Here is a 23,516-nt window from a genome sequence, read left to right as displayed (position 1 = left end):
ACCATTCGCCTCTATATTCCTTTCAGAGCCACTGGCACGCACACCTGCAGTGGTTTCGGGCTGTGGGGTGCGTGCTGCACTATTTGGTTTTTGCGGCATGATGGGAAGGGTTTAATATTATTCTAGAACGTAAAGGAAACTACGAGAACAGACAAGAGTCCAAGTTTTCCAGTCCAAAAATCAGGTATCACCTTGAACAAGCAGTGAAGGCTGGAACGCGTATCTGAAATTTATCAATTACAAAGCCAGCAGGCGGTGAGGAGGCTCTGCCTGTCTGGCCTGGCCTGCAAGCAGCTGGCAGCACCTTGGCAGGCTCCATGAGTAGGCACCACACTCCCTCCAATTCTGGCTTCAGCCCCTAAGTTGGAATATTCCAGGAACCAGGAAATGATTCAGACCCGAATCTGCCAATCAGCCCCCGCACAGAATTTGGTCTGCTTCTGGCCCCTTCAATCCTCAGTCGCCTCACCAGTCCTGTGAGCAACAGGACCCTCAGGCAGTGAGCATCCTGGAGGCCACCTCCGATGCTGGACACCTTGCCAAAGCCCTTTCTGCAGGGCCAAGGGGTCTGGAACTGACAGGCATGTGTGACACAGCGGGACGCCTGCTGATCAGGAAGTGGCACATTTCAAAACACTATGTATGTCCTTGTATCTCTATGCTGAGAGCCCACTCAGAATACCAAGCTCTCTCATTTTTATTCTAAATGAAAGGGTAAGGTTTTTGTAGACAGGGTCTCCCTATGTTGCCCAGGCTGATCTCAAACTCCTGGCTCCGGTGAGCCTCCCACCTTGGCTTCTGAAAGTGCTGGCTTTACAGGGGTGAGCCACTGTGCCTGGCCCTTAAGACTTTGACATCCTCCAGAAAAAAAGAGAGTAGCCTATTGAAGACACACAAGGATTTCTGGTCCAGCAAAGCTTTCAAGAATGAAGGACAAGAGACAGCTGTGTTTATGTTCACATGGAGTTACCACATCTTCCCATCCTCCCTCTGCATGTGTCTGTTTCTGCATCTCCTCTTCTTAGAAGCACACTGGGCATACTGGAATAGGATTTACCCTAATAACCTCATTTTGCCTTGATAAGCTCTGTGAAGACCCCTTCTCCAAATAAGGGCAGGTTCTGAGATGCTGGAGCTTAAGACTTCAACGAATGAATTTGGAGGAGACACAGTGTTACTCAAAACAGGCACTGAGAATCAACGGCTGCCAGCTCACAGAAAGATGGGTGAACAAACACAGTTCTTCCTCTAATCCTGTAGAGGAAGCAGGATATGTGGTTCCTCTAATCCTGCCAAAGAGACGGGACCAAGTCCGACCAAGTACTGGATCCAGCTGCCAGTGTACAGGAGAGAGAGGGCTGACCTTCCCAGGAGTGCACCCATCCAAAATAAGACAGGAGACATTCCACAGGTCAAATGTCCCGAAGTCTTCAACAGGTGTTTATAAGGAAGAGACAGGGACGAACAGGATAGCGGTTCCTCAAAAAATCAAACACATAAATTTCCTCATCATTCAGCAGTCCTACTTCTGGGTGTATACCCAAAAGAATTAAAAGCAGGGTCTATCTCAGAGAGACGATTTGTACACACATGCTCACAGCAACATTATTCAGAGTCCCCAGAAGGTGGAAACAACCCAAGTGTCCATCCTGGATGAATGTGGTCTCTACACACAGGGTAGAATATTATTCATCCTTCACAGGGAAGGAAATCCTGACGCTTGCTACAACACTGTGAGAACATTATGCTAAGGGAAAGAAGTGAGTCACACAAAAATCATTGTAGGATTCCACTTGTGTGAGGTGCCTCGAACAGTAAAATTCACAGCCAGAAAGCAGGATGGTGCTGGTCGGGGGATGTGGGAAGAGGAGAACGGACAGTTATCGGTGAATGAATACAGAGGTTCCATTTTGGGAAGATGAAAACATTCTGGAGGTGAATGGTGGTGACGGCTGGACAATGTGATTGTACTTGATGTCACTGAACGGGACACTTCAACAATGCTTAAGATGACGCGTGCGTATGGATCTCTCACCACAATTAAGAATAAAAACTTGGAGCAGTGTGAAGAAGAGGAGGCGAGAACAACCCCCGGGCCCATCAAAGCCCACGCACCACTGCGCCCAGCGCCTGCATCCCACGGCCATCGCCACTATGCCCAGGAGAAAGGCGGAAGGGGACGCTAAAGGAGAGAAAGCTAAGGTGAAGGATGAACCACAGAGAAGATCTGTGAGGTTGTCTGCTAAACCTGTTCCTCCAAAGCCAGAGCCCAAGCCTAAAAAGGCACCTACAAAGAAGGGAGAGAAGGTACCCAAAGGGAAAGAGGGAAAAGCTGATGCTGGCAAGGAAGGGAATAGCCCTACAGGAAAGGGAGACGCCCAAACAGACCAGGCTCAGGAAGCCGAAGGTGCTGGAGATGCCGAGTGAAGTGTGTGCGTCTTGATAACTGGGTACTTCTGGTGACTGTACAGTTTGAAATACTACTTTTTATCAAGTTTTATAAAATGCAGAATTTTGTTTTACTTTTTTTTTTTTTTTAATTATGTTTTTAGCACACAGAACACTTCATTGTTGTTTTGGGGGAAGGGACATGTCACTAATAGAATGTCTCCAAAGCTGGACTGATAGAGGAAAACACCTTTCCCTTCTAGTTTTGAGAGACTTCCTCTTGGCTCCCAGGAGGAGGGATTCCCTGACTTTGACACACACGGCCACCTTGGCACACAAAAGCCTTGTGGTATGAAAAACAAATTCCTTTTTATGTCCCCTTCTCCCTTTCTGTCTTTCCACATAGACTTAACTCCCTTAAGCCCAGGCATCTCCTGGGACCTGACCCCAGTCACTGGTTCCCAGTGTGTCAGGCAATCTGGAATTGCCAGTGATGCCACTGAGATGACACCTGTCAAAAGAGCAGTGGTTCCATTTCTAGACTGTGGATCTTCAGATAAATTCTGCCATTTTCATTTCGCCTCCTGAAAGTCAGGGTCAGCTCGTGAAAAGCTGCTAAACAACATGCGAAAGGTGAACTGTCAACCCTCCCTCTGAACTCTCCCTGTTCAGGGCATCAGAAGACGACTTCAGTGGGGTTTAGAGTGGCTTTCTGATTTTCGGTGGTCCATCAAAGAAGGGAGTTTGAAAGTTGTTGTATACTGTTAACGACTGGCTGCCCATGTCCTGCCTGAAATACCATGATTGTTTACGGGAAGTATCTTTAATAAAGCTGGGTACAGTTTGAAAAATAAATAAATAAACAAAAATAAAAACTTACAATACATTTTTAAAAATAAAGAGGGGAAGGAGAGAGGAACCTGCAATTTGTAACACTTGAAGACTATCAACTTCTAGATGCAGAGCAAGATGGTACAGACTGCTTTTCCTTCTCCCCTCTACTGTATGGAAAAGTCAGACTTACAATTTTAGTACATTAGATTGTAGTTATGATTCAAAACTCTGTGAATGCAGTAAAAACCACTGAACACTACACTTTGAAGGTGTGAATTACATGGTATGTGATTTATGACTCAATAAAGTTGCTACCAAAAAAAAATAAATGAAGGAGAGATAAAGATATTCTCAGAAGAAGAGAAGCTAAAAAATGTATTACTAGCAGATCCACCTTTAAAGAATGGCTAGTCTCCAAACAGAAAAAGAAACTAAGAGAAAACTAGGACTGTTCTTCACCTCATGAGGTTCTTTAATCAACTTTAATTTGAAGCAAAAGTTATGACATCATACGATAAGGTACTCAGTGGATATAGAGGAAATATTTAAGACAATTATATTTAAAAAGTGGTAAAACTCTAATCCCAGTAGGCTGACATGATATTTACAGCAACCATAAAGAACACTATACTTGGCTCACGCCTTTAATCCCAGCCCTTTGGGAGGCCAAGTCAGGTGGATCACCTGAGGTCGGGAGTTCAAGACCAGCCTGATCAACATACAGAAACACTGTCTCCGCTAAAAATGCAAAAAATTAGCCAGGCATGATAACACACACCTGTAATCCCAGCTACTTGGGAGGCTGAGGCAGGAGAATCGCTTGAACCCAGGAGGTGGAGGTTGAGGTGAGCCGAGATCACGCCACTGCACTCCAGCCTGGGCAACAAGAGAAAAACTCCATCTCAAATAATAATAATAATATTTAAAAAATAAGAACACTATACAAAAGCCATCCATTCAAACACAGTATAAATAAGAAAACATGGGACTCTCAAAATATGTTTGTCATCCAGGAAGGCAAGGCAAGAGGAAACAGGAATGAGAAAGAGAAGAAAAAAAATCACAAAATGCAGACCTAAACCCTAACAAGTCAGTAATTATTTTAAATATGAATGGTCTAACTACATCAAATAAAAGAAATGGGAAGAATGGATTAAAAAAAATAACCTACAGGCTACCTATAAGAAGTTCACTTCCAGTAGAATATTGGTAGGCTGAAAGTAAAGGTGGGAAAAGGTTTGGCATGCCAACATTAATTATGAGGAAGCAAAAGTGGCTATATTAATATCAAAGTAGACTTCAGAGTAGAGAAAATTAATAAAGACAAGGAATAATATTATATAATAATAAAATGCTCCACCTACCAAGAACATACAGAAGTTCTAAATGCATACTCACCAGACAACAGTGCCTCAAAATTCATACAGCAAAAACAAAACTTGCCAAGGAGAAAAACAGACAAATGTACAACCGTATATGGGAACGTCAATACCCACTCCCAGCAAACGACAGAAAGAGACAGAAAATCAGCAAGGATATACAGAAGTGGACACCACCATCCACCGAAAAGATGGCACTGAGAATTTACAGGATGCTCGACCCAACAGTTGGAGAATTCACATTCTTTTCAATTGTCCACGGAACATACACTCACATAGACCCTATCCTGAGTCACAAAGAAGCCATAATAAATTAAAAAAATAAATAAAATCATGCAAAATATGTTGACCAAAATGGACTCCAATGAGAAATCATTGACAAAAAGAAAAAGAAAAAAAAAAAACCTACAGGCAGCACTGTTTACAATAGCAAAGACCTGGAACCAACCCAAATGCCCATCGATGATAGACTGGACAGGGAAAATGTGGCACATATACACCATGGAATATTATGCAGCAATCAAAAACGATGAGTTCGTGTCCTTTGTACGGACATGGATGAATCTGGAGAACATCATTCTCAACAAACTGACAGAAGGACAGAAAATGAAATACCGCATGTTCTCACTCATAGGCGGGTGCTGAATAATGAGAACACATGGACACAGGAGGGGAGCACTACACACTGGGGTCTATTGGGGGGAAAAGGGGAGGGACAGCGGGGGGGTGGGGAGTTGGGGAGGGATAGCCTGGGAAGAAATGCCAGATGTGGGTGAAGGGGAGGAAGGCAGCAAAACACACTGCCACGTGTGTACCTATGCAACTATCTTGCATGTTCTGCACATGTACCCCAAAACCTAAAATGCAAAAAAAAAAAAAAAACTAAAGGAAAATCTCCAAATACTTGGAAATTGACCAACACACTTCTAAGAAATTCATAGGTCAAAGTGGAAATCTCAAGGGAAATTTTTTAACTACATAGAATTGCACCAGAATGACAACACAATATACCAAATTGGTGGGATGCAGCTCAGACAGCACTGAGAGAAAAACACAGGGTTCAGTAAGGTTTCAGGGTGTAAGATCAACATTCAAAAACGGATTGCATATCTACACACTAATAACGAAGAAGCGGAAATCACGACTGGTACCTGCGACACCATCTAAAGTCGCTCCAGAGATAGTAAGAAGATACATATGAATACATCTAACAAAACATGTACAGGATCCGTAAAATAAAAATTACAAAATGACAAGGAAGGAAATCAAAAATCTAAACACTGAAGAGACATATTCATAGAGTGAATTCATACTCAACAGAGTTAAGAGGTCAATTCTGCCTAAATTGATTGATAGGCTTAACAAAATTCCTGCTATATTGTAGATGCAGACAAACTTATTCTAAACTTTATTAGAAGAAGAAAAGCTTGAGAATAGCCAAATAACTTTGAAAAAGAAGAATAAAATGGGGGAAATCACCCTTCCCGATATTAAGGCTTCCTACAAAGATAGAGTAATCAAGACAGTGGTATAGGCAAACGGAGAGACACAGAAATCAAATGGAACGGAGTGGAGAGCCCAGGAAAAAATGATCCCTACAAATACTCCCAACTGATTTCTCACAGGAGCAAAAGGAATTCCACAGAGGAGAGACAGCCTTTTCAATAAATGGTGCTGGAGTATTTGCACATCCACAGGCAAAAGAAAGAAAGAAATCTGACATAAGTTTCACACCTTCTACAAAAACTAATTCAAAATAAATCAAGGACTTAAATATAAAACCATAAAACATGTAGAAGAAAAATCAAAGGAAAGAACTTTGGCACCTTAACGATTAGACAAAGAGTTCCTAGACACACACCAAACACCATATTCATAAAAGGAAAAAACTTGATAAAAGTTGGACCTCATCAAAATGAAAAACTTTTGTTCTGTCAAAGGTCAAGGCAACAGAAAAAAAATTACAGTCTGGGAGAAATTTTCTGTAAACCATGTACCTAACAAAGGACTCGTATCTAGAATAAAGAGCCCTCAAAACTCAACAGTAAAAAAAAAAAAAAAGAAAAGAAAGAAAACGTAATTAGAAATGAGCAAAAGTGATGAACACATTTCACTCACAAGGATACTCAGATGGCAAATAATCATATGAAAGATGCCCAGTATGATTACACATGAGAAAAATGCCATCTAAACCACAACTAGGGATCACCACACACCTGTGAGAATAGCTAAAATAAAAATGGTGAGAGGCCGGGTGCAGTGGCTCACACCTGTAATCCCAGCACTTTGGGAGGCCGAGGCAGGTGGATTACGAGGTCAAGAGATCAAGACCATCCTGGTCAACACGGTGAAACCCCATCTCTACTAAAAATAAAAAATTATCTGGGCATGGTGGCGCGTGCCTGTAATCCCAGCTACTCAGGAGGCTGAGGCAGGAGAATTGCCTGAACCCAGGAGGCAGAGGTTGCAGTGAGCCGAGATCGTGCCATTGCACTCCAGCCTGGGGAACAAGAGCGAAACTACGTCTCAAAAAAAAAAAAAATGGTGAGAACACCACAGGCTGGCAAGGATGTGGAGAAACGGGTCATTCGTTGCTAACGGGAATATAAAACGGAAGAGCCACTGTGGAAAAGAGGGTGGCAGTTCCTTTCAAACTAAAAATTAATTTACCATACAATCCAGCAATTGTAGATAACTGATCCTAGAGGAATAAAAACTTATTTTCACACAGAAACCTGTAAGTGAATGTTCATAGAGCAGCTTTGGTTTGTAACAGCCCCAAAGAGGAAACCCCAAATGTTCTCCAGTGGTTGAGGTGGGATGGGAACGATGGAAGATGGACAGTGCGCGGCTACAGTGGGGTAGCATGAGGCAGGCCTTCACTGATGATAAAATTCAGTATCTTGATTATGTGTGTGCATGAGTGCATGTGCATGTACATGTGTGTGCCTGCGTGTGTGCACGCATGTGTGTATGCATGTGCGTGAGTGTATGTGCATGTACATGTGCGTGTGCCTGCGTGCGTGCATGTGTGCGCGTGTGTGCATGTGTGTTCATGTTCACATGAAGCTGCACATGCAATTGGACAAACACACACACGCCCGCACACACACACCCATGCACACAGACACGCGCACAGGCACACGCACATGTACATGCACATACACTCACGCACACACGCACATGCACACACACGCACACATGCACGCACGCAGGCACACGCACATGTACATGCACATACACTCACGCACGTGCACACACATGCACGCACACCCGCACGCACGCAGGCACACGCACATGTACATGCACATACACACATGCGTGCACACACGCAGGCACACACATGTACATGCACATGCACTCATGCACACACACACACACGTGCACACACGCAAGCACACACATGTACATGCACATGCACTCATGCACACACACACACACATGCGTGCACACACACACACACACATTGTAACTGCTGGAGCCTGAACAGGTTCTGCTGACTGCACCGCTGTGCACGTCCTGCTTTGACTCTGGTGTGCAGTTATGCGTAGCACAGAGGTGGGACTAAGTGAAGGCTGTCCGGGACCTTCTCGAATATTTCTTTGCAACTTCCTGTGAATCTAAAAATATTTCAAAATAAAAAGTAAAAAACAAAAGAGTCTATCAACTCCAAACAAAAGAGTCTATCAACTCCCCCCAAATTCCTTGAGTTTTATATTCTAAAGCAAGCCTATTTGTTGGATTATGTTGTCCACGAGACCTTGGCCACAACCCCTGTTTTCTGGACTGTGGCCGGCTTTCTCACCCGCTTCTGCTGGTAACAGAAGGGAGTCACTGCTGAGTTCAAATCCCGACTCTGGCACCTGCCAGCTGTGTGGCTTGGAGTACCCATCTGGAAGGTTCTCATCAGTCCTCCACTTCTCATCTTTCAGTCAATGTGTGGGGCACAGGGAGGGTCCCTCACCTGCTGAGGATCTTCTACGATGCCCACCCCCCCACCCCAGGCCCGGGCTGCATGACTTTCCTTTCCTAGAGCACCTGAGTAACAGAAGCATCTCCGACAAAAGGGCGTGCCTGCTTCCCAACTCTAGGAAGACCTATACATTGAAAATGCCATATCCCACATCAGGCCAGACCAAACGACCAACCAAAGAAACTAACCGAATCACAAAAATATTCTTTAAAATATGAACCTGATAAGCAACTAAAACTCACACCCGGCCTTTTTCACAGGCTTTGGGTCTAGTCCTGTCTCCCACAGCACCCCGTCAAGTCCTCAGTGCACCTGCCACCCACCTAGTGCCCCGCCAAGAGTTTTCAGGCCTGGATTGCCACCAAGGTCTCCCGGCAGCTGTCAAAACATACTGATCTCTGTGTGGGGGGCGTACTGGTGAGTGCAGCTGCCTTCCACACCATACCGACATCTACATGCCAAGTCCCTGCCTTGTCCAGGGAGTGGTTAAAGTGCTAAAGACCATCACCGCTACCATCTAATGAGTCTGCAGAACATACTCTCTAGGACAACCTAAAAGAATAATAAATTAACACATACTTCACAAGTTAGTGGAAGAGGGGTGGGAAATAAAATTGCTTCACTCTTAAAAGGCGAGGAAGTTAGGCTGGGCGTGGCGGCTCACACTGTATAATCCCAGCATTCTGAGAGGCTGAGGTGCACAGACGGCTTGAGCCCAGGAGTTTGAGACCAGTCTGAGCAACTTGGCAAAACCCATCTTTTTTTATTATTATTATTAATTATTATTTGGTTTTGTTTGTTTGTTTGTTTGTTTTGAGATGGAGTCACCAGGCTAGAGTGCAGTGCTGTGATCTCGGCTCACTGCAACCTCCACCTCCCGGAGTCAAGCGATTTCCCCGCCTCAGCCTCCCAAGTAGCTGGGACTACAGGTGCCCGCCACCATGCCCAGCTAACTTTTGTATTTTTAGTAGAGACAGGGTTTCACCACATTGGCCAGGATGGTCTCAATCTCCTGACCTCATGATCCTCCCACCTCGGCCTCCGAAAGTGCAGGGATTACAGGTATGAGCCACCATGCCCAGTCAAAAATCATCTTTATTATTAAAAAATATATATAATTGTAATTTTTTTATAGGTAACGAAAGTATCAAAGATGACTAGAAGCAGGTCAAACGGTCTCAGAGGCCAAGCCAAAGACACCACCACCAGCCACAGTGAACTTCAACAAGGGTGATGACTGCAATGGTTTGAAACCTAACAAACATGTTCCCGCCCCGAGTCCATGGGGATAGCTTGAAATAAATTTTTAAAAACCAGCTTTGGAAGGTCACGGGAAACATTCATCATCTTCGAACAACTGGCAAATGAAGAATCACATGTCATGCAGCCTTTTCTCTCTGAACTGCCCCACTGGGTGACCACATAAGGGACAAGGGGAGGTATCTCTTTATAGAAGCAACGAGCTGAGAAGGGAAAAGGAAATGATAGAGTATCACTTCATTTAAAAATATGCTTAAAAATACTAACATCCGGGATCTATACCCAAGACCGATGAAATCCAAACCTCCCGGAGTGGAGCCCAGGCACCGGTTTTTAGAAATGGCGGCTGGAAACCTGCAGCCAGAGTTGAGAAGCCCTTGGCGTCCCTGCAGTTCCCTTCAATGCCCTCATCTGTGACAGGTTTCTCCTTCCATTCGCCTCAGTCACGCACCCGGCGCTTCCCCAGGATCTTGTTCCTCCATTGGCAGTCCGCTGCAGCTGTCCCTCCTTACCAAAGACACTCAGCCATTCACATCCAGCTCAGAGCCTGCTTCCTACACGAAGACTCCCTTGATTCTCAGAGCTGAACTGAGTGGCTTCCTCAGCTTTCCTGAGGTAGAACTTAGGCCCTGGCCAGGCGCAATGGCTCAGGCCTGTAATCCCAGCACTTTGGGAGTCCGAGGCAGGTGGATCATGAGGTCAGGAGTTCAAGACCAGACTGCCCAATATGGTAAAACCCTGTCTCTACTAAAAATACAACAATTATCCAGGTATGGTGGTGCTCGCCTGTGGTCCCAGCTACTAAGGTGGCTGAGGCAGGAGAATCACTTGAATCCAGGAGGCGGAGGTTACAGTGAGCCGAGATCATGCCACTGCACTCCAGCTTGCATGATACAGTGAGACTCTGTCTCAAAAAAAAAAAAAAAAAAAGAACTTAGACCCCACACAGTTCACCCTCCACCAGCGCAGAGGACTTCTAGTGAGTGTAGCAGTGGCTCAGCCACACAACCCACTTTCAGAATCCTCATCACCCTGAAGGCTCCTCATGGCTGCCTGCAGCCGGTCCTCACTGACCCCAGACCCCGCAAGCCCTCATCCACTTTCTGTCTCTCTGATTAGGCCCTTTCTGTAAACATCCTATACATGGAACTACACCCCATATAGTCTTTCGTGTCTGGCTTCCTTCAGTGAGCACTGTTTCTGAGTGAACTCGGTGTTTTTAAGCGTACATGGGGATTTGGTATTTAAAGGAATCCCGGATGAACTTACAGTGAGCAAATGAATCACTTCCCGCTGTGACTCATTATCTCCCTGGGGCTTCACTGTGTAAGAATGATGGGTGCATCCCGGTTCCTCCCAGGCCGGCTCACTCCCATGGGAGGTCTGAATTTTGGTCCATGTGATAAGTTGGCTCTGATGGGGACAAAGCTGCTCAGGCCATGATTCTCATTCCTTTTTCATCCATTTACTCCACAAACCCTTCCCATACCTGAAGCCTCAGTTTCAAAAGGGGAACCTAGAAGGGTGTGAGAATCCATCTGCACCCCTGGCAGACCACCAGCATTGGGTGTGACCACCCACCAGCGAGGGTGTCTAAGGTAGACAGATGTCATGTGATTATGAGAATTCCAAGTGCTCTTTTTTTCTTTTTTGAGATAAGGTCTCATTTTGTCACCCAGACCTGAGTATAGTGGCACGATCACCGCTCACTGCAGCCTCAACCTCTCAGGCTCAAGCAATCCTCCTGCCTCAGTCTCCTAAGTAGCTGGGACTACAGGCATGCACCATAATGCCCAGCTAATTTTAATATTTTTTTGCGGAGACAGGAGTCTTGCTATGTTACCCAGGCTGGTTCTGAACTCCTGGCATGAGCCATTGCACTCAGCCTCAAAGCACCTTTTATTTTCCCTGAAACAAGATCTCTGTCACCTGGGCTGCAGTGCAATGGCGCAATCTCAGCTCACTGCAACCTCCGCCTCCCAGCCTCAAGCAATTCTCCTACCCTAGCCTCCTGAGTAGCTAGGACTACAGGCTCCTGCTAATTTTTTTTTTGAGACGGAGTTTCGCTCTTGTTACCCAGGCTGGAGTGCAATGGCGCGATCTCGATTCACCACGACCTCCGCCTCCTGGGTTCAGGTAATTCTCCTGCCTCAGCCTCCCGAGTAGCTGGGATTACAGGCACACACCACCATGCCCGGCTAATTTGGTGCCTGCTACTTTTTTTGTATTTTTAGTAAAGACGGAGTTTCACCATGTTGCCCAGGCTGCTCTCAAACTCCTGGGCCCAAGTGATCTGCCCACCTCGGCCTCCCACAGTGCTGGGATTACAGGCTCAAGCCCCCACACCCAGCCTCAAAGTGTTGTTAACTGAAGCTTGTCCTCATGATTGTTTCCAGTCTCCGCAGAGTATAAGGTCAGCAAGGGCGGGGGCTGCCTAGTTCTCCTCTGTAGGTCCCATGCTCCCTGTGTATCAGAGGCCGTCCATGAAGATTGCTTCAAAACTGGAACTGCAGACGCTCAACAATAGCACCTGGGCGCTGCGTTAGTTTTCTAGGAATGCTATCACAAAGTACCACAGGCTGGGGGTGTAAACAACAGAAATTTATTTTCTTCCAGTTCTGGCGGCTGGAAGTCTGAGATCACGGCGTCGGCGGGGCCGGTTTCTCCAGAGGCCTCTCTCCGTGGCTCGCACACAGCTGCTTTCTGCCTTGTATGTACACGGCCATCCTTCTGTGCTTGTGTCTGAATCTCTTCTTTTTTTTTTTTTTTTTGAGATGGAGTTTCACTGTTGTTACCCAGACTGGAGTGCAATGGCGCGATCTCGGCTCACTGCAACCTCCGCCTCCTGGGCTCAGGCAATTCTCCTGCCTCAGCCTCCTGAGTAGCTGGGATTACAGGTGCACACCACCATGCCCAGCTAATTTTTGTGTTTTTAGTAGAGACGGGGTTTCACCTTGTTGACCAGGATGGTCTCGATCTCTTGACCTCGTGATCCACCTGCCTCGGCCTCCCAAAGTGCTGGGATTATAGGCGTGAGCCACCGCACCTGGCCTGAATCTCTTCTTATAAGGACATCAGTCAGATTGCACTAAGCCACCTTGATGGCATCATTTTAAATCAGTTACCTCTTCAAAGACCCTCTCTCCAGCCAGGCATGGTGGCTGACGCCTGTAGTCCCATCACTTTGGGAGGCCGAGGCAGGCGGATCATGATGTCAAGAGATCGAGACCATCCTGACGAACATGGTGAAACCCTGTCTCTACTTAAAAAAAACACAAAAATTAACTGGGCGTGATGTCATGTGCCTATAGTCACAGCTTCTTGGGAGGCTGAGGAACCGGGAGATGGAGGTTGCAGTGAGCTGAGATTGTGTCACTGCACTCCAGTCTGTTGTAACAGCCAGACTCCATCTCCAAAAAAAAAAAAAAAAAGACCCTCTCTCCAAATAAAGTCACACTCTCTGAGGTCCTGTGGTTGAAGATTTCGACACATGAATTTGCAGGGATCACAATTCTCTCCATTTTTTTTGTGTATATTTGAAAAGCTCAACAGAAGAAAGTTAAACTTAAGATGAAGATTTATTTAATGAATAGTTACCGAATGACCAAAACAGTACTAAACACAAGACTATAGTCAGGTAAGGAAAAGCCTTAGATATTTTCTGATATTAAAAAGGCATTTCTGCAGTCAAAAAAAAAGAAAAGTTGGGAAGAACTCTTAAAAACAGTGACTCTCCTGCTTTGGAAGTGTAGTGAGGTCCACAGCGTCTGAGGTTGTCTCCTAGAATGTCAACGGCTCCGGATTTGTTAAGTGCTGGAAAACACAGAGGCCATTAGAGCCAGGCAGAGCTGCGGGGCTCCTGAGTTCTCATCAGCTCCCTGCCCCGGCGGGGACAGGCCTCAGCACGCATGAGCCAGAGCTCTGTGCCGCTGACAAAATGAAAGCATCACCAGCTGATCATGAACTCCTCAGCAGGAGACTCAGCTACAGGAGAGTGCCGCTCCTTCACCAAGTCTTGAAACTCCTTGAGATACTAAGAAGCATGTGGAACTATCCCATAGTGCTACACGTTCATCTTCACCTATCTGCGCATATGTGTTTTAAGAAACACTTTTCAGATTCCTCCTGGATCCGTGAGGACAGGCTGGGCTGGGCTGCGCCAACAAACAGCTCCCACGCCACGGGGCCTGGGCCCAGTAACTGCTGCTGTGTTGCTCACCCAAAGGCCACTGCGAGTCCAGGGCAGACTGCAGCCACCTGGCTATCACGGCCCCTCCTCCTCAGCATGTGCTTCTACGACCGATGTGACCGGAGAAAGGACAGCAGAGAAAGTCCCTTCCAGCTTCTACTCACAAGTCCCTTCTGCTTATGTGCCACTGGCGGAGGCAAGGCACATGGTCTTCTCTAACTCTGGGAAAGTGGAGAAGTACAATCGTGTCATGTTCCCAGAGCATCAAAAATACTACTGGGCAGTGCAAGTGCTGGTCACTTCTGCAAGGACACCAGAGCGAGGGACACATTTTTCAAATGCTCCCTCACCTGTCTCAGCTCCTCTGACTTCAACCTGGTTGCAGCAGGACACGGTCATAGGGCAAACGTGGCAGGCCTGGTGTAGCACAGGCCACACATCAAATGAGACGGTGCTCATCCTGCCTTGGGGACGACATCCTGGATATACCATGTTTCCAAAGAAGCCACTAAGTAGCATGAGGGAGGCTTGATGTGCAGGTGCAAGGGGCAGTGTCCCCATCACCCCAAACCTGATGCACAGTGGGCAGCCCTCTCCTGCAGCCCTCAGCACACGTCTCCCCACCACAGACCCCCTGCTCACCAGGCGACGGTGCTCCCACACAGGAGAGGTGCTCCCCACCACTGGGCATCAGGAAAACGCCATCCAAACCACAGGGAGCTGCTACCCCACTCCCATCTGGATGGCCACAATCAAAAAACCAGAAAACAACAAGTGTTGGTGAGGTCATGGAGAAACTGGAAACCTTGTACATGGTGGGTAGGAGTATAAAATGGTGCAAATGGCACAGCCCCTGTGGAAAACGGTATCCTGAAAACATTGAACGCAGAATTACCACATAATCTAGGAATGACTCCACTTCTGGGCGTACGCCCGAAGGAAGGGAAAACAAGAACCCAAAGAGCTTGTGCCCCCATGTTCGCACCAGCACGATTCACAACAGCCAGCAGGAAAAAGCAACACAGGCAACCTTCGCCAGATGAACGATCAACAAAATGTGTTGTATTCACACCATGAAGTATCCCGCGGCCTTAACAAACAAGGAGAATCTGACACAGGCTACAACGTGTGTGCACCCTGAGGACACCGTAAGTGAAATATGCCAGTCACAAAATATAAATCCTGTACGATTCCACAAATATAAGGCATGGGGAAGTAGTCAAAATCGTAGACAGAAAGTGCGATGGTGGGTGCCAGGGGTTGAGGGGAGGCGGATGGGAGGTAAGTGTTTAATGGGGACAGTGTTTAAGTTCTTTTTTTTTTTTTTTTTTTGAGACGGAGTTTCACTCTTGTTACCCAGGCTGGAGTGCAATGGTGTGATCTCGGCTCACCACAACCTCCGCCTCCTGGGTTCAGGCAATTCTCCTACATCAGCCTCCTGACTAGCTGGGATTACAGGCACGCGCCACCGTGCCCAGCTAATTTTTTGTATTTTTAGTAGAGACGGGGTTTCACCATGTTGACCAGGATGGTCTTGATCTCTTGACCTTGTGATCCACCCGCCTCAGCCTCCCAAAGTGCTGAGATTACAGGCGTGAGCCACTGCACCCAGCCCAGTGTTTCAGTTCTGCAGGATGAGGAACATTCTGGAGGCGGATGGGGGCGATGGCTGCGCCAGTGTAAATGTACTTAATGCCACTGAGCTCTGCACTTCAACATGGTCCAAGAAGGTGAATTCTATGTTATGTGTACTTTACACAATTTTTTAAATAAAATGGTGTTTAATTTTTTAAAAAAAGTTTACAGTGGCTTCCATGACTCACTGGATAAAGTCGAAATATCTAAACGTGAGACCTAAAGCCCCCAAAACCTAGCCGTCACTGCCACATTCAGGTGCTGGCTATCTCCTGACTGCACCTGCACCCCTCCAGCCTCTGTGCCTTTCCTCATGCAGTTCCCCCTGCCTGGGACCCCACCCCACCTGCTTTCCCTCCTTGCATCTGAATCCAGCCAACCCCTAGGGTCTACAGCACTCATGCTTTGTAAAACACCATTGTGTACAGCTACATAGGCCAGCCCCTGCCTGCCCTGGAGACAGCAAGTCCCAGACGGCAGGGAGGACTCTGCCCACCCTCCTGTTACCCCAGCACCCAGCACGTTGCCCTACACATGGTAGCCAACCACACTCCCTACTGTTGAGGATGACCAGCTACATGATAAAAACTAGGAACCACAGACCCAAGTCCCCTGGCCAGAGCTAGAGCAGCTGTGACGTGCATACAAACCCCCAGTCTCATTAACATGCAGGTCCCGAGTCAGCAGAGCCAGGGTGGGGCCTGAGACTGTGCATTTCTCACAGCTCCTCTATGGCTGCTGAGCTAAGGGTCCACCGCCGTGCCTGCAGGAGCAAGCAGCCAAGCGCCAGAACCAACACCTACCTCCAAGCACACGGTTCTGCCCCAAACACACCCCAGCGCAATGGAACTGTGCCGCTGGCCCAAGGCCTTGGCTCTGCCCTCGGGGAACCCACCAAGGCCCTCCCTAGGCACCGGGAGGTGCTCTAATGAGCACCTTTTCTAATTCAAACCACTCATATGTTCCTGCAGATGGAACCAGCTTTTGAGTTTAACCTCATTGTTATCTACAGTTAAATCGATGACTATAAAACTGGCTTCTTAGACTCTCTTAATTACCCAGAAGAAATCCCACAGAAGATGCATTTCCCTGAATAGAGCAGGTGGGCAACTAAAATAAAATGTCTTTGATAGAACTGATGGTCCTCCTGGGGTAATTTAAATAAGCCACAATGGTACAATCATTAAAATTAATTACACAAGCCTGAGAAAGCCACAGGATGGAATCCTAGGACAGAGCTCCAGTCCTGGCTGTTGGATGAATTCACTGGTGTGACCTTAGCAAGACCCTAGCTCTCTGACGCTCAGGTTTCTACTCTAGAACAGGAAGTGTGGCTGAGAACTGCTAGGGACTGACAGGCAGATTGCCAAGTGAATTTATGGAGCAGCACAAGAAGTTTGAAAATGAAACCGAAGATCACACAAAACGCATCACCTCTCAGGAGTTTAAGAAACGCTCCTGAAACTTCTGCTTGCAGTGGTTAAGTAAAACGTATTTTTTACGGGGTTGAAGATCAAACTGTCTGAGGAAGTCCTACAATTGTAAGCTCTGTTCACTGCAACAAATACAGAGGCACACAGCATCGGAAAGGCCCGGGGACTGGGTGAACCGTGGGCGACGAGGCTGGGGGTGGGCCAGCTGCACCTCTGGCCCAGCTCTCCGTGTAGGAAACCAATCCCACTGGTCCGTGTTCACATGCACGTGGCCGTGAGGGCCCCTCCTGGACAGAAATCCACAGAGCACATGGTCCCCAAGCAGCCAGGTCTTAGAAAGGTCCCCAGGGTTGGAGGATGCCAGGGCAGATGGGGAAAGACATTCCCTGACTGTCCTCCAGGTGTGCCCAGGACTAGCAAGAGGCAGGTAGGGGCCAGCGTGTAGCCGGGCAGGAGGCCCTTACTGACAGGTGTCAACTGTGCATTTACTGCCGTCTGCCCGTGAGCACCGTCTTCAAGCAGATGCCAGGCCTGGGAGGCCAGGGCTGAAAGAAGCAGACCGAGCCCCCACCCTCCCAGGCTTCCTGCCTTGGGGAGCGGGGGCACCGACATCAATCAATCAATAAGCCACAGAATTAATGTGGGGGTGCTTGTGCAAGGCGGCGGGTTACAAGCACAGGGATATGGGCCAGTCCCAAAGTCTGCAGAAGCCACCTGGAGAAGAGAATGTTGGAGCCAACACAAAGAAAGTGATAAAGTTACTAGCCAGGCAGGATTCTGCAGGATAGAATCTTAGGAAATACAGTCAGTTGAGGAAGGGCCTCCAGCATTTACTCTGAGTGGGATGGAGGGGGAATGGAGGGCTGTGGTCCGAGGAGCAATCTCTTTAAGTTTGTATGCAATAAACCAGCTGCTGAGCAGACGCAGACCTGGGTGGGAAGGCATGGAGTCAGCATGGAAACCGGAACCATCAGCAAACTGGCACAGCAATCTAGCAAGGAGAGGACAGGGTAGGCAGCAGGGCAGGTGTGACCAGGGGCAGGTTCCGGAACAGATTCCACGTGGGGTTTGAGAGAGACGGGAGTCAAGGCTGGCTCCAAGGCTACAGGCCAGGCGTCCAGAAGCATGGAGCTGCCATTTACTGAGAAGGGGAGATTGGGGTTGAGAAAGCCCGGGACAGCTTGGCACCTGCTGTGTAGGGACGTCCATTAGAACTCTAAAGGGGGCCAGGCGTGGTGGCTCAAGCCTGTAATCCCAGCACTTTGGGAGGCCAAGGCGGGTGGATCACGAGGTCAAGAGATCAAGACCATCCTGGCCAACATGGTGAAACCCTGTCTTTACTAAAAATACAAAAATTAGCTGGGCGTGGTGGTACATGCCTGTAGTCCCAGCTACTCAGGAGGCTGAGGCAGGAGAATTGCTTGAACGCGGGAGGCGGAGGTTGCAGTGAGCCGAGATTGTGCCACTGCACTCCAGCCTGGCGCCTGGTGCCTGGTGACAAAGCGAGACTCTGTCTCAAAAAAAAAAAAAAAAAAAAGAACTCTAAAGGGAAGTGCAGAGTGGGCAACTAGGTGTATAGTCTGGAAGTCAGGAGAGAAATCACAGCTAAAAGATAAATGTGGGATCCTTCAGCATGAGGATGGCATTCTCAACTGTGGTGGGAGCGTGGACTGAGCGAAGACTGACCGCGGGGACACTCCAACACTCACAGGACAGTAAGGGGACTGAGCAAAGTCCAGCGAAGCAGGAAGAAAATCCCAAGCACAGCGTGCCCCCCAAGCCAAGGGAAGAAAGCACTTCCTGGGGGAACAAGTGTGGCAAACGCTGCTGTGCTTGCCAGTCACGTGGGACAGGACAGAGCTGACCACGGATCTGCAGATTTGGAGTCTTAGAGATCTTGATAGCAACAGCGATGGGGTCAAAAGTGTCAGGAGAAGGGTCAGTGTGAGGGGCAAAAGTCCCACCAGAGTGGGTGTGAGAGAGAATGGGAAGAGGAAATGGAGAAAGCCACTGCAGACAGGCCTTTCAGGAAGTTCTACAGCAAAACAAAGCCCCAAAACAGGCCCGCAGCAGGAGGGGGGAGCAGGAGCAAGAGACTTTGTCCTCTTTCCTACCGTGGGAGTGGAAGGCAGTTGTTTCAACATTAAGTGTGAAGGCTGTGATCCCAAGGATCACAGGCAATGCTGCGGGAGGGCAGAGGGAAACGAAGGGCAGCATCTGGTGCTAAAATAAGGAGGGGCTGACTTTTGAGGCAGCCACGAAATATTTCCAGGCTCAGGAGGAGAGGAGGATTCTGCAGAAATGCTGGTAGGGAGTGATGAGGGGGCGGGAGTCTCAACCAGCCATATGGAACCTCATTTCATCAAAACTCCTGGAGCCTGCAAAACGCAGAGACTGGGATTCCAGGCTAAGGGAGACACTGGGACCCCCATGCTCCAGGGGAGCAACAGGGTCACAAAGTGACCAACAAGACCTGCTTCTTCTTCCTTTTCCTGATGAATCTCAACATTTGCGCCATACGAAGAGCATGGACTCAGGCTCTGAAGATACAAATGTGAGTTCATCTTTATTAGCTGCTTGCAGTTAGCAAAAATCAAATCATTGCTCTACGTTATCAGTTTCTCTATCTGTACAATGGAGACAGTGACTCCAGCTTTTCTCAGGATTGCTAGGAAGATACATACGTGTATAAAACGTCTCAGTTAATGAACGTCCCAGTTGCAGGAACACAGTAAGATGTCATTTCTACAAAGTTTGAAAAATATAACTATGGGATATATCATTTAGGCATACATGCAGGATAAAAATAAAACACACTTCCAAAAAATAAACAGTAAATTCAAGTTATTGTGTTTCATAGGGGGAGTTAGGGGGCAATGTTCACAGAAGGCTGAATTATATCTGTGCCTGCCTTAAACTGGATAGTAGGTACCCAGATGCTCCTTTTTTTTTTGAGACAGAGTCTTGCTCTATTGCCCAGGATGGGATGCAGTGGTGCTCACGGTTCTCTGCAGCCTCAACTTTCCAGGCTCAAGTGATCCTCTCACCTTAGCCTTCTGCGGTGGTGGGACCAGTGGTGCATGCCACCACATCTGGCTTTTTAATTTTTTTTGTCGAGACAAGGTCACCCTATGCTGCCCAGACTGTTCTTGAACTCGTGGGCTCAAGCGATCCTCCCATCTCAGGCTCTGAGAGTATGTCCTCTGATTATTCTCAGTGTTTGTGTATACTTGGAAACTATTCCTTAAGCCTTCTGAATCGTTTTCACTGTGGCTCCTGTCTACATAGTCAGCTGTCCAAGTTTTCTTTCCTACTACGGGACACGAGGACATGGCTCCCATGAGTGTCAGGAGGCTAGGTCCAGGGCTTGGCCATCAGACGGGGCCATGCATTCAAAAAGCTATAGGATGCAATAATTACTTGGGCGCGGTGGTGCATGCCTGTAATCCCAGCCACTCGGGATGCCGAGGCAGGAGAATCCCTTGAACATAGGAGGCAGAGGCTGCAGTGAGGCAAGACTGTGCCACAGCACTCCAGCCTGGGCGTTAAAGTGAGACTCTGTCTTAAAAAAAAAAAAAAAAAAAAGGCCAGGCATGATGGCTCATGCCTGTAATCCCAGCACTTTGGGAGGCCAAGGTGGGTGGATCACAAGGTCAAGAGATCAAGGCCATCCTGGCCAACATGGTGAAACCCTATCTCTACTAAAAATATAAAAATTAGCCGGGCATGGGTGGCGCACACCTGTAGTCCCAGCTACTCAGGAGGCTGAGGCAGGAGAATTGCTTGAACCTGGGAGGTGGAGGTTGCAGTGTGCCGCTACACTCCAGCCTGGTGACAGAGTGAGACTTTGTCTCAAAAAAAAAAAAAAAAAGATGAGAGATACGTAGGTATACACAGATGAGCATACACATGTATGTCCCAGCTCTGTCTGCTGAGAGGCCCTGGAAGCAACACACCTCAGTGGCAACAAGCACCCTCAGCGTCCAGACCTCAGTTTCCGGATACCATTCTCCAATACAGTAAGGCAGGGTCCTCGCAGAAATGGCTGAGTCCAGGGCTGGGTAGAAAAAGTTCAAGATGAGCCTGAGTATCTTGTGCCTAAAACAGGTACAGTTTTCTTTCGGTACCTGTAAGGGATTGGTTCTAGGCCGCCTGCAGATACCATAAGCCCCAATGCTCAAGTCCCTTCTATTAAATGACGTAGAATTTGCATATCACTATGTGCATTCCTCAGTGGATTTTAAATCCTTTCTAGATTATGTATAATGCTTAGTACAATGCAAATCATTGTTCTACTGCATTGTTTAGGGAATGAGGACAAGACAAAAAGTCTGTTTGGTGGAGACACAGCCGTCTACTTTTCTCCCAAACATTTCCTATCCAAGATTGGTTGAAACCACAGACGCAGAACCCACTAATACGGCTGACAGACTGCACTCAAATCAACAAAAAGGGGACATGGGAGGCCACCTGAAAGAGCTTTGTATCGTCAAAGCCGGGACACTGGGAGCAATAAGATAAACAACAGCACTGCATTACAAAGCAAGGTATAAATTATATATCCAAAAATCCATATTGATGTAAATGTTTGAATAAATAAATGGGGGAGAATAGGTAAGTCCCCCATATAGAAATATTCCAAATAATGTATACAGATACCCCCAACCCCAACGAAGGAGGTGGAGTGTAACTCCACATTCCTTAAGCACGGAGGACACACAGTGACCTCCCTCCAGGGAGGACTATGGAGAGAAGGCCAGGTAATGGTACAGTGAGCAACTGGAAATGCTCCCTCAGCCAGGTGAGCGGGGTCGACATGAACAGTAATAAGTCACGTTGCCATCACCTAACACTGATAGATGCTGACAGCGGTGCTTCACTGCTGTGGTTTTCCTCCCCAGAACTCATAGCTCCAACCTAACTATGAAAAGACTATCAGATAAACCCGAACTGAGGGACGTTCCACAAAATACCAGACCTGTACTCTTCAAAACTGTCAAGGTCATGAAAAACAAGGAAAGCTAAAAAACGGTCACAGACCAGAGGAGGCTATGGAGACACAGGACTACAGGTAACGTAGTGGCCTGGATGGGCTCCTGCGACGGAAAAGTAACTTTAGATAAAAACTAAAGAAACTGGAATAAACTGCAGAGTTTAGTTCACAGCAATGGGCCCATGTTGCTTCCTCAGTTACGCCAAATGCTCCGTGTGACGTAAGATGTTGACGAGAGAGAAGGCTCCAGGAAGAAAGCACGGGAACTCTCTGCGGTCTCGGCAACTTTTTTATAACTCTAAAGCTGTTCTAGAATTACAAGTTTACTAACGGGCTGGGCGCGGTGGCTCACGCCTGTAATCCCAGCACTTTGGGAGGCCGAGGCAGGTGGATCACGAGGTCAAGAGATCGAGACCATCCCGGTCAACATGGTGAAACCCCGTCTCTACTAAAAATACAAAAAATTAGCTGGGCATGGTGGCGCATGCCTGTAATCCCAGCTACTCGGGAGGCTGAGGCAGGAGAATTTCCTGAACCCAGGAGGCGGAGGTTGCGGTGAGCCGAGATCGCGCCATTGCACTCCAGCCTGGGTAACAAGAGCAAAAGTCCATCTCAAAAAAAAAAAAAGTTTACTAACTATAACAAGAGGCTGGGCGTGGTAATTCACACCTGTAATGTCACATTTTGGGAGGCTGAGGCAAGAGAATCACTTGAGTCCAGAGTTCAAGAACAGCCTGGCCAATACAGTGAGACCCCGTCCCTACAAAACATTTAAAGTATCAGCCAGGCATGGTGGTGCTTGCCTGTAGTCCCAACTAATTGGGAGGGCAAGGTGGGAGCATCACTTGAGCCCAGGAGGCAGAGTCTGTAGTGAGCTGAGATCGTGCCACTGCACTCCAGCCTGGGTGACAGAGAGAGACCCTGTCTCAAAAAAAACAACAGAAGCAATGGAAAAGGCACAGCTCCCAGAAGGGCAAGTGCCTCTCCTCGGTGATGTGTAGGAAATAGCTGGTTAACACACCCATCCATGCAGCCTGGAAAGCGCCCTAAGACTTCCAGATACCCCGGGGGTTTCTCCCCGGCCTGACTTGCTGCCTCCACTGAACCTTGGTCTTCTGGAAGCTCTGCTCCTTGCAAGTATTACTGCCCCCAACACACACCTGCCCGAGTCACTCTCTGGGTGTGGCTTGCCTTTCGGAAGGTTTCAGTAGCATAGCAGTTTGTATCACAGCAATGCAAACAACTCCACGTGAACGGACAACCTGTCTGGGTTATTGATTCCTTTACCACCCTGCCATGAGGCTCAGCCAGCCTCTCTCCCCCGCCTTCCTGGTGTGTTCTCCTCACTACAAGAAGAAACAAAACAGGTTAAAGCGAAGCCAAACCTCTGCCATTTCTTATGCAGAGCCCCTGGGCCCCATGGTGCTTCCTC

The 23,516-nt window shown here is 47.7% G+C and overlaps 1 protein-coding gene and 1 pseudogene across 47 annotated transcripts in view; one reads left to right on the top strand and one right to left on the bottom strand.

The window, feature by feature from the left end:
• The window catches only part of APBA2 (amyloid beta precursor protein binding family A member 2), a 220,867-nt gene that overhangs the window by 132,991 nt on the left and 64,360 nt on the right, over positions 1-23,516 (bottom strand). The window lies entirely within an intron of this gene.
• Positions 1,810-2,504, top strand: LOC108592112 (non-histone chromosomal protein HMG-17 pseudogene; annotated as a pseudogene). Its single transcript, XR_013536579.1, has one exon. The product of XR_013536579.1 is annotated as a non-histone chromosomal protein HMG-17 pseudogene (transcript).

Source organism: Callithrix jacchus, chromosome 6 (genome assembly GCF_049354715.1).
Source record: "Callithrix jacchus isolate 240 chromosome 6, calJac240_pri, whole genome shotgun sequence".
NCBI classification, from domain to species: domain Eukaryota; kingdom Metazoa; phylum Chordata; class Mammalia; order Primates; family Cebidae; genus Callithrix; species Callithrix jacchus.
The sequence above is the reverse complement of the archived record's forward strand: the minus strand, read 5'-3'. Positions and strand labels throughout refer to the sequence as shown.